Below are 16,277 nucleotides of genomic sequence, written 5' to 3'. Positions count from 1 at the left end.
TGCTGATACTTAGATTTTAATAAAGAGGGTTTATGATATTGGAAGCCTGGCCCCTCTCTCCCTGGTAAGGTGCATAGTTTTAAGGTATTCTGAGGTAAAAAGCAGCAAAGTTTTAAGGTAATCTAAGGTAAAAAGTAGCAAAGTTTCAAGGTAATCTAAGGTAAAATGCAGCAAAATGTCAATTTAATATAAGGTAAGAGGCATAGTTTTAAGGTAATTAAGGTAAAAAGCTGCAAAATTTTGAGGTAATCTAAGGTAAAAAGTAGCAAAGTTTTAAGGTAATCTAAGGTAAAACGCAGCAAAATTTAAGGTAATATAATGTAAAAAGCAGTTTCAAGGTAATCCAAGGTAAAAAGCAGCAAAGTTTTAAGGTAATCTAAGGTAAAAAGTAGCAAAGTTTTAAGGTAATCTAAGGTAAAACGCAGCAAAATTTTAAGGTAATATAAGGTAAAAAGCTTAGTTTCAAGGTAATCCAAGGTAAAAAGCAGCAAAGTTAAGGTAATCTAAGGTAAAAAGTAGCAAAGTTTTAAGGTAAAATGCAGCAACATTTTAAGGTAATATAAGGTAAAAAGCAGCAAAGTTTTAAGGTAATCCAAGGTAAAAAGCAGCAAAGTTTTAAGGTAATCTAAGGTAAAAAGCAGCAACATCTTAGGTAATGCCCTCATTCATAAGTTTAAACCCTGTGAAATTATAACTACTAATCTGGTTTCCCTTTTTTCAGATACGATGAAGTGATATCGCAAAGCCACGGTACCGCTGGAACAACATATTTTCTCGTTGTCCTAAAAAGCATTGTTGGCTTTGCTCCCTATTGCACACAGGTGCTGATTGACCTCTCGGGACCCTGGGCTGTTCCTTCTGATTATTATCAGTAGAGAAGAATTACGGTTTGAGAAAGATTTTGGTGAGTAATTTATAAAAAAAGGTGATAATCAAATAAGCTGAGATAATTTATCATTTATTGTAACAAGCTACATTTCTCTCTCTCTCTCTCTCTCTCTCTCTTCTCTCCTCTCTCTCTCTCTCTCTCTCTCTCTCTCTCTCTCTCTCTCTCTCCTCTCTCTCTCTCTCTCTCGAAGTTCCATATAGGCCACTCTTATTATAACACATCAGCACTCCTTCAAAAGAAAGACATATTTGTGGGGATCAGGCAAATGGAGGTTTTAAAATAAAAATTATTACATTCCTCACTACAAAATTTGCCGCACGTTTCCATCCCTCAGTTCTGTATGACAGAGTTCACTTCCACATTTATTTAGCCTTACGGTTTGGTACAGGACCTAATGAGTTGACTGTCTTTCATGCATTCTTGCACTGCTGTAATTCTCTCTCACATTCTGGCCTTTAATTCAGACAATATTCAAACAAAATTATCTGCTTGATACACACAGGTAAAAATTTTTTGGCTCATCACTCTCAATAATTTAACTTTTTATTCCTCACAGATTCTGCATTTACGATCTCACCTATAGGGTCTACCATTGTTACTTCACCAATTTATCCCTTTTCAGTTAAAGGTAACAAAACACAATTAACCGCCATCATTTCAAACTGTTCATTCATATATAGCCTCAAAATAGGTAGGCTTGCAAACAATCTGATATTTCCTTCTCTGACAAGCCTCCCAGGCAGTCGCAACCTTCGTTCAGATCTTACTCAAAAAATAGTGTAACCCTTCACTTTTTCGTACATTCTCATTACTTGAACTTATCCATTTGTCCATATATTCATGTACGATTTTACACAGTAATTGCACCATTCACAGAAAGTACTGGTACATACAATTCTTCATCCATCCATTCAAAAATTCAAACTTGCAGCGAATGTTTTTATGTTGAATAGGCTAACATAAATCTTTTTTTTATATACTTTACATATGAAAGATCTGTTCCAATGTTGCTACTATACATAAAATATTTGATTTTAATTCATTACTTATCTTATGGTTTGTTTATTCCCTTGTTTCCTTTCCTCACTTAGCAATTTACCATGTTGGACCCTTGGGCTTATATTATCCTGCTTTTCCAAATAGGGTTGTAGCATAGCTTGTAATAATACTAATTATAGTTAACCTCTTGACTAAGATTGTTTTTATATTTGCTACTCTTCTATTTATTGTCCCCAATTCTACAAGGTTTTCTACATTCCTTTCCTCCAAGTTTTCTCTACTAATACATTTTGGTCATAGAAAGTCTGATATTCTAGTGCCATCTTCTGTAACATTTGTCACCAAGTACCTGTAATTCACCCATGCATCTTTTATTTTTACACGACAGTACATAGCCATGTCTGTCCTTAACTCTTTTACTTGCTGTCCAGTCTCTACGAATTTTGTTTTTCTTATCACGATTTCCCAACTTCTCCCTCTCCATTTTTCTCTTCCAGTCTTTTAAATGTAAAGAAATTTTTAACCAGTTTTGTAGTTAATTCAAGGTTATCTGCTTATACCAACTCCCATTAGACTACATCTGCATTCTTAGATAGGTTTCATCACAACAAAAAACAGCAAAAGACTCGGCGCTATTCCATGTTAGAATCTAACGTTTATCTCAGAATATCTCCTGATACCCATGCCATTGTCTTCACTCTAGATCGTATTTTATTTTACAGTTATTAAAACCTCATTTTCTTATCCCAGTAACTTTTTTTTTTTTTTTTTTTTTTTTTTTTTGGCATAGCCCTTTTAATACTGCTTTGGTACTCCAACTGGATCTTGGTGACCACACTGCTTGAGCAAGTGCGTACGAAGTATTCATGCCTACGAGCAGAACATTACCAGCTGCAACCTGACAGGATAGCCCTTTTTTCTTACTATGTACTTCCATTGGCCATATATCGAGCCACAGTTTTTGTTGAGCCGTCTTAGGTTCTTGATACTGAATTTTACGGTTAGCCTCTTGCCACTTTTTACAAGTGAATATGTGCTCTTGTCTTTTCCTCCTCTGCCACACAACTTGATGCTTGAATCATCAGCAGTTTGTTCTTATAAAGTGGTTCTTAAATTCACATATGTGTCTAATAGTTATAATAGCTTCCCTTGTTTTAGCTCCATCTCAACTACTAATCATTAGCTCTTGTTTATCCAATATTCATCTTCAATGCTTTCCTTTCTATGGTTCCTTTTCATGTTAAAAATCTTTCTTGCAGTTCTGTTCTGCTGTATTGACTAAATCATCAGCAAGCATCAGTTCCCACAGTTCTTTGTTGTTCCCTAATTCCGATGGAAGAATGTCTGTGATAACAGAGGAATGGACTTGGAGCAGATCCCTGCGGGAGGCTAACCTTTACAGGGAAGGCCTTAGTCTCCTCATATTTTCTGTACTGTTGTTATTGAGCCATCATACATTATCTTCATGAACCTTACCAACTTTTCTGGTACTTTCTCTTTATCAAACACCAATAGACCAACCTTCTTGGTACCCTGTCATGCACCTTTTCCGGATTTACAAAACACATGTAAACTTATCTGTTTCCTTCTAGGCACTTCTCAGACTTTTTTTAGTATAAAGATAGCATCCACTGTGGTCTCTGTACCCTGTCATATTCCTTTTCCGGATTTACAAAACACTTATAAACTTATCTGTTTCCTTCTAGATACTTTTCTTAGACTTGTCTTACTATAAAGATAGCATCCACTGTGGTATTGGTACCCTGTCATGTACTTTTTCAGGATTTCAAAACACTTGTAAACTTATATTTCCTTCTAGATACTTCTCTTAGACTTGTCCTACTATAAAGATAGCATCCACTGTGTTCTTTCTTTTCTTAAACTCAAACCGCTGTTCATTGTATATCTATAAACTGTCTCAACCCTCCTTATACTATTATTTCTAGTGTCTTGAATACAGTCTAAGAAAGCTTTATTCACAGTATTTTCCACAACTTAACATGTCTCCTTTTTTGTTGATATAACTTAATCACCTAACTGGTCCCAGTCCCTTAGCATTCCTTGTACATCCCAGGTCTTTTCCAATAGTGTGTGCATCCACTCTTTGCCAAATGTAGTGCATTGCCTAAATGATTTCTATTGTTACCTTTGATTCTTTTGCAGCTTTATTCACTATACCTTTGTGAAAAATAGTCTTTCCACTTTTTTCTGAATTCCTCTTCCAAAATAAGGATATTTCCACTTTCATCTCTCTTAATTTATACTTCTATATCCTGTCTAGATTTTCTTCTTGCTTCTGCCATCCTATGTATTATCTTTTCTGACTCTGATGTTCCCATCATCTCATACCATCCTCTTCAGTTCTCCTTTTACAATCATCACCGTTCTCTTATTCCCCCTCTATTTGTCTACTATGTATTCCTCGCTTGTTTGGTAATTTTTGTAGTCTTCGCACCTACTTCTGGCATCACCATTCTCTTTTTCCCCTTCTATTTGTCTACCATGTATTCCTCACTTGTTTGGTAGTTTTTGTAGTCTTCGCTCTTCCTTCTGGCTATATTCGTTTCCTTCTCAGTTATTTGAACCTCATGATTCCACAACCATTGTTCTTTTTTCCTGTTGTTGTTTACCACTTGTCCTCCCACACACACACACACACACACACACCTACTGTTTGTAGAACCACAATCTCATTCACCACAGTCTCTACTAACATCCCATATCTCTTCAGGTGATTCTAATGTTCCATTTACATATCTCTTTCCATGCTTTCCACTTCTGAACTCTCTTGCCATCTCCCCTTTAGCATTCAAGTTTTGATCCTCCTATTCCTGGCTGGGTATTTTCTTTATCGTATCGCTTCAACTTTAATTCTGCTAGCACCAGTTTATATTGACCTATAACAGATTCAATTGGAATTACAGTCCATTATCATTTTCGTGTTTGGCTTCCTAACCAAAATAATATTATTATATTATTACTTGCTAAGCTACAACCCTAATTGAAAAAGCAAGATGCTATAAGCCCTGTGGCTCCAACAGGGAAAATAGCCTATTGAGGAAAGAAAATAAATAGATAAACTACAAGAGAAGTTATTAACAATGAAGAAAAATATTTTAAGAACAGTGACATTAAAATAAATGTTTCCTATATAAACTATAAAGATTTTTAAAAATCAAGAGGAAGAGAAATAAGATAGAATAATGTGCCTGAGTGTACCCTCAAACAAGAGAACTCTACCACAAGACAGTGGAAGACCATGGTACAGAGGGTACTACCTTAAGACTAGAGAACAGTGGTTTGATTTTGGAGTGTCCTTCTCTTAGAAAAGCTGCTTACCATAGCTAGTCTCTTCCTTCTACCCTTACAAAGAGGAAAGTAGCCAGTTATATCTTACCAGATGACTTATTTTACCAGACTGTGTATTCAAGGCAACCAGTTTCATAGCTTAAGCTAATTCTAACTATTTCTCCTAACTAGTTTCTTCCAAAACCTCTTCCTCCATGTATTCCTTCAAAACCATCAGAACTCTTCCACTACATGGGAATTTATGTCCCCAGGTAACATAAAGTGGTACTTAGTCATATGTTGAGTCTATAATAGTTATAATAGCTTCCTTTGTTCTAAATATATCTCTACTATTAATCATAAGATCTGTTTATCCAATATTCGTCATTAATGCTTTCCTTTCTATGTTTGTTTTTTTTCGTCATTAATGCTTTCCTTTCTATGTTTGTTTTTTTTTTATGTTAAAACGCTTGCTTGCAGTTCTGTTCTGCTATAATGACTATAAATCATTAGCAAGCATCAGTTCTCACAATTCTTCGTTGTTCCCTAATTCTGATGAAAGTGTGTGTGTGACGACAGAGGAATGGTTTTAGAGCAGATCCCTGTTGGAGGCTAACCTTTACTGGGAAGGCCTTAGTGTCCTCATGTTTTGTCTGTTCTGGTGTTATTGACCCATCGTACATTATCTTCATGAACCTTACCAGCTTTAACGGTACTCCTCTCTTTCTCTAACCCCAATGGACCAATCTTCTTGTACCCTATCATGCACCTTTTTAGGATTTACTTAACACATGTAAACTTATGTTTCCTTCTAGTTACTTCTCTTACACCTCTCTTACTATAAAGATAGCATCCACTGTGGTCTTGGTACCCTGTTGTGCACATTTTCAGGATTTACAAAACACATGTAAACTTATGTTTCCTTCTAGTTACTTCTCTTACCCCTATCTTACTATAAAGATAGCATCCACTGTGGTCTTGGTACCTTGTCATATACCTTTTCAGGATTTACAAAACACTTTGAAACTTTTGTTTCCTTCTAGATATTTCTCTTAGACTTGTCTTACTATAAAGATAGCATCCACTGTGTTCTTTCTTTTCTTAAACTCAAACCGCTGTTCATTGTATATCTATAAACTGTCGCAACCCTCCTTATACTATTATTTATTGTATATTTATAAACTCTCTCAACCTTCCTTATACCATTATTTCTAGTATCTTGAATAGTCTCCAAAAGCTTTATTCCCTAATATTTTCCACAGCTTAACATGTGTTTCACTCTCTCTCTCTCTCTCTCTTTTTTTTTTTTTTTTTTTTTTTTATATAACTTAATCACTTCACTGGTCCCAGTCCCTTAGCATTCCTTGTACACCCCAGGTCTTTTCCAATAGTGTGTGCATCCACTCTTTGCCAAATGTTGTGCATCGCCTTAATAATTTCTATTGTTACCTTCGATTCTTTTGCAGTTTTATTCACTATACCTTTGTGAAAAATAGTCTTTCCACCTTTTTCTGACTTCCTCTTCCAAAATAAGGATATTTCCACTTTCATCTTTATTAATTTATACTTCTATATCCTGTCGGGATTTTCTTCTTGCTTCTGCCATCCTGTATATTATCTTTTCTCCCTCTTGATGTTCCCATAATCTCATACCACACTCTTGGTTTCACTCTTGCAATCATTACCATTTTCTTTTCCCCCTCTTTATCTGTCTACTATGTATTCCTGGCTCCTTTGGTAGTTTTTGTCGTCTTCGCACTTCCTTCCGACTATCAGTGTCCTTCAAAGCTGTTTGAACCTCATGATTCCACAACCAAGGTTCTATTTTCCTGTTGTTGTTTACCATTTGTCCTCCCACATAATGCTGCTTGTAGCACCATAACATCCCATATCTCTTCAAGCGATTCTGTGGTTTCATTATGTATCTTTTTCAGGCTTCCCACTTCTGAGCTCTCTTACCTTCTCCCCATTTAGTATACAAGTTTTGATGCTCCTGTTCCTGGCTGGGGCTTTTCTTTTATCTTATTGCTTTAAGTTAAAGTATGCCACTACCTGTTTATATTGAGCTACAACAGATTCAATTTGAATTACCCCACGATCCTTGATAATTTTCATGTTTTGCTTCCTAACCAAAACACTCAATTGGAGTCTCTTCCACTTGTATTTTACCGGACAAATTTTCATTTTCCCAAACTGTGTATTTAAGACAACCAAATTCATAGCTGCTTCTAATTCTAACAATATTTTGCCTAACTGGTTTCTTCTTCCTAAACATCTTCCTCCATGTATTCCATCAAAACTTTCACCTACATAGTCATTCATGTCCCCAGATAACATTAAGTTCCCTTCTCAGAACTCTTCCTATATAATTTTATAATTTCCATCTGAATTACTACTACTACTCCTCCTCCTCCTCCTCCTCCTCCTCCTCCTCCTCCTCCTCCTCCTCCTCCTCCTCCTCCTCCTCCTCCTCCTCCTCCTCCTCCTCCTCCACTACACCCTTATTGAGGGGTATATATCTAGATGATATGCCATACTCTCTCTCTTTCACCAACTTTAACCCTATGGGCCTGTCAGTGATATACTGGACATCAGTGATATTCTCCTGCCAGTCTGGATGGAGAATAATTCCTACCCCATTTCTCCTTGTATCTCCCCATGTATAGTAAACTATATATCCCTCCCCAAGCTTTTTAGTACTTTTCCTTTTCCAGTTAATCTTGAGTATACATTAAATTATGATTTTCCTTCTTTACATGACATCAACCATTCTCTTCCATTCCTGTGTGGTTACTAACATACCAATTTTAATTCTCGCCTTTCCTTTCTTTGCCCTCTTGCTTGCTATCAATCTCTTTTAAAATGTGTTTTCCTATTGGCTTATTTCCATAGTTTTATAACCCTTATCCACTTTTTCAAATACTCTTCTTCATGTTGGCAGTGTACTGTTTCATCAATTCTCTTATTTTTTTCTGTTTCCTTAGGATGTTCTTTTCACATTTCATGATAATCATATTAACTCCAATGCCATGTCTGTATTTCATTTCCACTACCTTTTTCTTGCACTATTTCCTTTATTCCTTCATTTTCAGTCTACTAGACTGTTTGTGGTGGTGATCATTTTTATAGGAGAATCTCAGTTGCTACCTACAAGTCATGTTCTTGTGTGTCAATATTTCATTACGGTCTGTGTAATTCAACTTTTTCTGCCATTACCAACCTGCAGTCTAATCACAAAGTTCTTCCCATTCTCTATCCTTGTTAGCACTCGCAATCATAACGCTTATCCTTACTCGTGTTACTTGGTATTTGACCCGATTTTAACAATGAATTATTAAGGTTCTGTGTTAAGCTCTCTATATGATTTAAATCCCCTAAGTCAGACGCTTTCTTGCTTTTATTTCAGATTCCATTACTACTTACTTCATTGACCAGTGCGTTTCTTCATTTCCGTGTATTTCAAAACTAGTTTGTCCAAAAGACATATCTTTATTTTCTACTTTTCAGCGCCACTGTTCTTTTTGTTATTTGTTATTATTATTATTATTATTATTATTATTATTATTACTTGTTAAGCTATAACCCTAGTTGGAGAAGCAGGATGATACAAGCCCAGGGGCTCCAACATGGAAAAATAGCCCAGTGAGGATAGGTAGCCAGGAAAAATAAAGTATTTTAAGAACAGAAACAACATAAAAGTAAATGTTTCCTGTATCAACTATAAAAACTTGAACAAAACACGAGGAAGAGAAATAGGATAGAATAGTGTGCCCGAGTGTACCCTCAAGCAAGAAAAGTCCAGTGCAAGACCATTTCGGTCTCAGAGTTATCATTTCGGTCTCAGAGTTATATTTTACCCCAAAACCTGTTACCTCTCTCCATCTTCCGACCACTGTAATCTCTTTCGATCCCATAAGTGTTTCTAATAGGGGATACAAGGAATATTTAGTAGTAATCAGTATCTTCTCTAGTTATGAATTTTTTATATATAAATACCTCAGGTTCGACTGTCGTCTCTATCTTGAGCTTTTAAATTGATACTTCTCCATTCATCACCACCTATTTCACACTTCATAGTCCTCAACTATGTAGGACCGTGTCTTCCAACTCTTCTAGTGTCTTTTTCGAGCCCAGTTGAATGTTTGGTTAACTAATCTCTCTTGGGGAGTGGGAAGAGCATGCCCAAACCACCTCCACATACCCCTCACCATGATCTCATCCATATATGGCACTCGAGTAATCTTTTATAGTTTCATTTATAATCTATTATCAAAGTTCTTACTTAACTTTTCCTTACCCTTCAAAACTCCTTCCCTTTTTAATTTTTCTCCTAATAAACATTTTCTCCCTCTTGTTATTTTCAAGTTTACAGTCAACATATGAAAGATTTATTTTAATGTTATTCTTAAACTTCTTGTAGTTTTTTCTTATTTCCTTTCCTGACTGTGCTACATGCTGGTTTTTAAGGCCCTTCACATTTGGAAAATCCATTTGTCCCTGTTGGTGTCCTGCTAACAAGTTCTCTGTTCGCTATTAAAAATAATACCTTGTAAATCGTCACTGCACATAACTGTGATTTCATTTGTTCATCTTTTCAAACCAGAAATTTATAATCTAGTTTGATGTCCATCCTTTGCTTACCCTCCTCCCTCTTTAGGTCTCATTCATATCAGGCTTTGCTAACTCCTTTGTCTATCATTTAATATTTAATATATAGAAGGACACTTCAAAATCAAACCATTGTTCGCTAGTTTTGGGTAGTGCCATAGCCTCTGTACCATAGTCTTCCACTGTCTTGGATTAGAGTTCTCTTGCTTGAGGGTACACTCGGGCACCCTATTCTATCTTATTTCTCTTCCTCTGTTTTGTTAAAGTTGTTATAGTTTATGTAGGAAATATTTATTTTAATGTTGTTACTGTTCCTAAAATATTGTATTTTCCTTGTTTTCTTTCCTCATTGGGCTATTTTCCCTGTTGGAGCCCCTGGGCTTGTTGCATCCTGCTTTTCCAGCTAGGGTTGTAGCTTTGGAAGTCATAATAATAATAATAATATTTCTACCTGCCTACCAACCACCTTAATTGTACATTTCCAATTGTGTCTGAACCTCCTCTTGGAATCCTAAGTTTCCTGTTCTATTGTTTTTTGTAACACTTTTCATAGATTTTTCGATTCCTAAATGGCATACTGTTTTACTCCAACTGTTCCCAGATCAGCTACAATATCTTAACCTGTTTTTTACCTTCATTTTTCACATTTATCTGAATTTTCAATACCTCATTCAAATTTCCATAGATCTACGTTCTTATCAATGTAGACACCTTTTGTAGAGATATACTATATTCTATTAATGTCAGCTATTGTGTTTGTCTTCATAAATCTTCTTCATAGTCTTGACCACTGGATTAAAGTTAATCGGCATTATTAAATTGCTCACTACATTTTTCACATTTGCTTATATCTGTGTTCACCTCTTCATTCTTTATGGGAAACCTTTTGACATCGAACTCTGTCCCTCACCTTACTATCTTTTCTGAAATAGCTTCAGCTCTCTCTCTCTCTCTCTCTCTCTCTCTCTCTCTCTCTCTCTCTCTCTCTCTCTCTCTCTTTTTTTTTTTTTTTTTATTCTCCTTTTTCACTTAATTAGTTTTCATGTTTTAGGTCTTTTCATAAAATTTTAATCCCTCATTTTTCCATCCAATTTCTGGCCATCTACCATCACAGAGCCATCCAAATCCCTCTTCCTAATTTTCTCATCTGAATTGATTACGGAGATTGAAGATTTCCTGCTCTGATTATTGACACCATCTGTTACTTCTGACACAGAGCACTGACCTCAACCACCAGCTGCAGTGACCTTTTATATAGCATCAACTGTACAGTAGAGTGTCACATTCCTAACTATATTTTTAACACTTTTAGTCTGAGTTTCCTAGTTTCCAAATGGTATTCCATGATTTCTTCTCTGCATTTAGAAGCCTGAAAGTCCTAAGGATACTTCCTGCACACTTAGGTAGCTTGTTTCATTGTTATGACAGCATAGGACTCCTCGGACGCACTAACAAATACTTCATTGTTTTAATTCACTTGCAACAATCTCCAGTCTAATTTTTCTCTGTTTCTGTCTCGTGTATCTCATTGTACAAGTGTGTGCTGTAATATATTACTCTTTGCAAGGTCATTTTCACATAATCATTTCGGTCAAAGAATGTCTGTTGTCGACACCTCTGGTGAATTGCATGACTTTTAGGTAGCACCTTCTCCAATATTTCACAGCCGGATCAAGGAATCTTATTCCACTTAGGGTTTAGCATTTTAACGTACTCCTTTCTTATATATAATGTTGTATTTAATTTTATCCCAGCCATGGAGATTTTATGCTAGAAATGTTTCCCATGGTCCATTTAACCAACTAGAATAGGGCACCAATATCCATTTACTTTTTATTCTACCTCGGCCATAGAGTTTCCATGCTGGAAATATTTCCGATGGTCATTTAACCATTCAGGATAGGGCAATCTCTAGTCTCTCCATCGTACTAATATCCAGTTACCTTTTACTCGATGTTCAAAACAATGTTTTGATTGTTCCAATGTTCAGTACTGGTAATTTTTTTCCCCTTATATTTTACCCCTTTCACATTTTATCATTTCTAGGCCACTGCTATGCTTAGTATTTCCTCTTTTCCCCATGTGCTGAGATTCTGATCCTAATCACTTTAAATTATCTCTTCTCTCTTTTGTTTCATGATGCTATTTCCATTCACATTACTCAACTGAGTTTGTGCAAAGCGTTGCTACTTACCGAATATCCCTCAACATTCGCTGTAATTTAGTTCCTTCACCTGGATTTCTGATGTATTAAAAATAGATGAACTTTTTTCTTTCCTCTCGTTCCCAATGCACAGAATAGCTCATTTCCTGTGTTGTGTTTTATTTGAATTTCCATCATATTTAATTTCCTTCTCTTTTCGTTTTGCCTTCATTTATTTCATCAATATTATAGACTATTGATAATTTATTTGACCCCATCTTTGCCCCCTCTAACTCTTTGGTGCCATCTGCTGGAGTACGTTTGGCGAAGTTCTTAAAGGCATTTCTAAACCATAAGTAATGGAGGTGCCCCACCCATTGTGGATGGATAGGGCCATCAGTGCACCTCCTGAGATGCACTGTAGGATTTACGTAAGTGTCTTTTCAGTGTCCCTCTAGGGCCCAGATACAATTACTTGTTATACTCTTCCTATATTATAGAAGTTGCGAAGAATGTACTTTTTCACTATCTAAACTTTTTAAACTTCATAAACCTAAAGACCGCTTTGACTCTATAGCCTGCTCTCTCTCTCTCTCTCTCTCTCTCTCTCTCTCTCTCCCGTGCTGACGTAGAATTGCTGTAAATCTGCTAATTTTCTTTACTTCCTGATTTTAAATTAGTTTTTTTTTTTTTTTTAAACAGGTAACACATCTTGTTTTATGGTTTCACACCTTTTCCCAGTCCATGAAAAGCTGCACCAGTAACCCCTCTTCTATTGTATTCCTTACTGTATATCCTTGCTTCCTGGCCTCGTTCCTCGCTATGCATAACTTTTATCAACTTTCCCTGTTTTTTTTTTTTTTTTTTTTTTTTTTTTTTTTTTTTTTTTTGAAGACTACTCCACTTTCGTCTTACGTTGGGATTTCTTGATGCTACTTTTTGGTTTCATAAATTGATTCCCTTGACGGTTTATCTTCGCATTTTGTTTAGGGGCCATATAATTTTATTTGAAACTATATTTTGTGTTATGATTATTTCCTCTTCGTTCTCTTCCCTAATTACTCCATAGTATACATTGATACATTACCCACTTCCCCGTATTTTCCCTTCCTGTTTTTCTGTTTAAACCTCTAGCATTAGTATTCTAGGAGGAGGACACTCCAAAATCAAACTTCTTGGATAGTGCCATAGCCTCTGTACCATGGTCTTCCACTGGCTTGACGTAGAGTTTTCTTGCTTGAGGGTACAATCGGGCACACTATTCTATCTTATTCATCTTCCTTCTAATTTTGTTAAAGTTTTTATAGCTTATATATGAAATATTTATTTCAGATTTGTTACTGTCCTTAGAATGTTTTATTTTTCCTTGTCTCCTTTCCTCACTACTAGTTTCCTTGTTGGAGACCCTAGACTTATAGCAACCTGCTTTTCCAACTAGGTTTGTAGCTTAGCAAGTAATAATAATAATAGTAATATCCTGTTTCCTGTTGTCTATCTGTTTTTTGAAACTTTTACGTTTGGATATTCCATTCATCTCTTTTGTGCTATTAAGTTCTCTACTGCTATTTATAAACACTTGGATTTTGCTGTATTTCATTGCCTAAATACTGTTTCTCTTCTCTCTTTGTTTTTCTCTTCTGTGGCAGTTTCATATTCTTTGTGTTTTTGTTTCCACTTTAGCCACAGTGGTTTTGTAACTCCTCTACAGTATAGCAATTGTGCTTCCACTCTCCTACTTTACATCTAAAAGACCAGCTAATTTTTCTTCCTTATATCACTAGTATACTTCTGCCATCTACAGTACATATTCTTTCCCATTTTTAGATATGCTTCAATGTCCACTTTTATATCTCTTATACTCGTTTATACATACATACATATACCAAGGCACTTCCCCCATTTTTGGGGGTTAGCTGACATCAACAACTGAAACAAAACTAAAAGGGGACCTCTACTCTACCAGAAAAAATACACAAATGCCTTAATTTTGCAATTAATTTGAGAATTTCTTGTTCATAATTCTATAAAGAAATTCCTATGTCTGATTTAGTATATCCTTAGCTTGTCTTTTTCCCCCATCCATTCTCATTTTTGTCTGTCTTTGCAAACTTAACTTTTACTTCCCATCGTCTACCATTTAATCTTTATTCATAGTTTTCCTTTTCGACTCATCTTCTATTAAGTTTACTGTACACCCCATTGGCTGCTAGTTCTCTCATTTCCTGTCTGTTTTTTAAAGATGTTTTTTCTTTGATTTCATTTCTCCCAGCTTGCCTAGCATGAACATGTTCCCCTTATACAGGTCCTTCACTTGGAAACTTGGATTTCTAGTTGTTCTTTTGTTAATTTGTAACTTTTTCCATAGTTTTTTTTTTTCCCATTTCCTAAATGGATGACCAATTCTGTTTCAACCCCGTTTCCTGGTCTACAATAACTTTAATTCCTGCTATTATAATGTTGCCCTTCATTTTCCACATTCATCATTCAGATCAGCAATTTTCTGTAGCATATCATCATTCAATTTTGAGTAACTCATTTAAATTCTCCTATCTTTAAATTCGTTTATGACTCTTGAACAAACATTAACATTTTTAGACTCCTTGTGCAGCTCCAATAGTAGGTCGATCCACTTTTCTCTTTGTACATTTGCTCCTCTTGATAGATTTCTGGCATCGAAAATTTGCTACTATGATTAGTATTTTTTGCATATATTTCAAGCCACTCGTGTCCATCAATTTGAACACTGTGCTGTGTCCAGGTGCTAATTTCTCTGTCCCACCTTTCAACTCTGTTAGGATCTAGGTTGACACTTGCCTTTTAGTTTCCCACCTCCTCCTCCTTCCTCAATTCTCTCTCTCTCTCTCTCTCTCTCTCTCTCTCTCTCTCTCTCTCTCTCAATTAGTTCTATCTTTTAAACAGGTAACACATCTTGTTTTATGGTTTTACACCTTTTCCCAGTCCATGAAAAGCTGCACCAGTAACCCCTCTTCTGTTGTATTCCTTACTGTATATCTTTGCTTGCTGGCCTCTTCCCTCGCTATGCATGACTTGATCAACTTTCCCGGTATTTCTTGAAGACTACTCCACTTTCGTCTTACGTTGGGATTTCTTGATGCTACTTTTTGGTTTCATAAATTGATTCCCTTGACGGTTTATCTTCGCATTTTGTTTAGGGGCAATATAACTTTATTTGAAACTGTATATTTTGTGTATGATTATTCCCTCTTTGTTCTCTTCCCTTATCACTCCATAGTATACTTTAATACAGTACCCACTTCCCCGTATTTTCCATTCCAGTTCTTCTGTTTAAACTTCTAGCATTAGTATTTTAGGAGAAGGACACTCCAAAATCAAACCATTGTTCTCTAGCATTGGATAGTGCCATAGCCTCTGTACCATGGTCTTCCACTGGCTTGACGTAGAGTTCTCTTGCTTGAGGGTACAGTCGGGCACACTATTCTATCTTATTTATCTTCCGTCTTATTTTGTTAAAGTTTTTATAGCTTATGTATGAAATATTTATTTTAGATTTGTTACTGTTCTTAGAATGTTTTATTTTTCATTGTCTCCTTTCCTCACTATACTAGTTTTCTTGTTGGAGACCCTAGACTTATAGCAACCTGCTTTTCCAACTAGGGTTGTAGCTTAGCAAGTAATAATAATAATAGTAATATCCTGTATTCCTGTTGTCTATGTGTTTTTGAAACTTTTACGGTTGGATATTCCATTCATCTCTTTTGTTCAATTAAGTTCTCTACTGCTATTTATAAACACTTGGATTTTGCTGTATTTCATTGCCTATCTACTGTTTCTCTTCTCTTTGTTTTCCTCTTCTGTGGCAGTTTCATATTCTTTGTGTTTTTGTTTCCTCTTTAGCCACAGTGGTTGTGTAATTCCTCTACAGTATAGCAATTGTGCCTCCACTCTCCTACTTTACATCTAAAAGACCAGCTAATTTTTCTTCCTTATATCCCTAGTATACTTCTGACATCTACAGTACATATTCTTTCCCATTTTTAGATATGCTTCAATGTCCACTTTTATATCTCTTATACTCGTTTATACATACATACATATACCAAGGCACTTCTCCCATATTTGGGGGGTAGCCGACATCAACAAATGAAACAAAATTACAAGGGGACCTCTACTCTACCAGAAAAAATACACAAATGCCTTATTTTTACAATTAATTTGAGAATGTCTTGTTCATAATTCTATAAAGAAATTCCTATGTCTTATTTAGCATATCCTTAGCTTGTCTTTTTCCCCCATCCATTCTCATTTTTGTTTGTCTTTGCAAACTTAACTTTTACTTCCCATCGTGTACCATTTAATCTTTATTCACTT

General features: G+C 35.7%; 1 protein-coding gene across 1 annotated transcript in view; it reads left to right on the top strand.

Annotated features, from left to right (window-relative positions):
- Positions 1-16,277, top strand: part of LOC137624743 (uncharacterized) — a 412,156-nt gene that overhangs the window by 122,107 nt on the left and 273,772 nt on the right. The gene's annotated exons all lie outside the window — the stretch shown is intronic.

Source organism: Palaemon carinicauda, chromosome 2 (genome assembly GCF_036898095.1).
Source record: "Palaemon carinicauda isolate YSFRI2023 chromosome 2, ASM3689809v2, whole genome shotgun sequence".
NCBI classification, from domain to species: Eukaryota; Metazoa; Arthropoda; class Malacostraca; order Decapoda; family Palaemonidae; genus Palaemon; species Palaemon carinicauda.
Note: the sequence above shows the minus strand (reverse complement) of the source record. Positions and strands in the feature narration are given on the sequence as shown.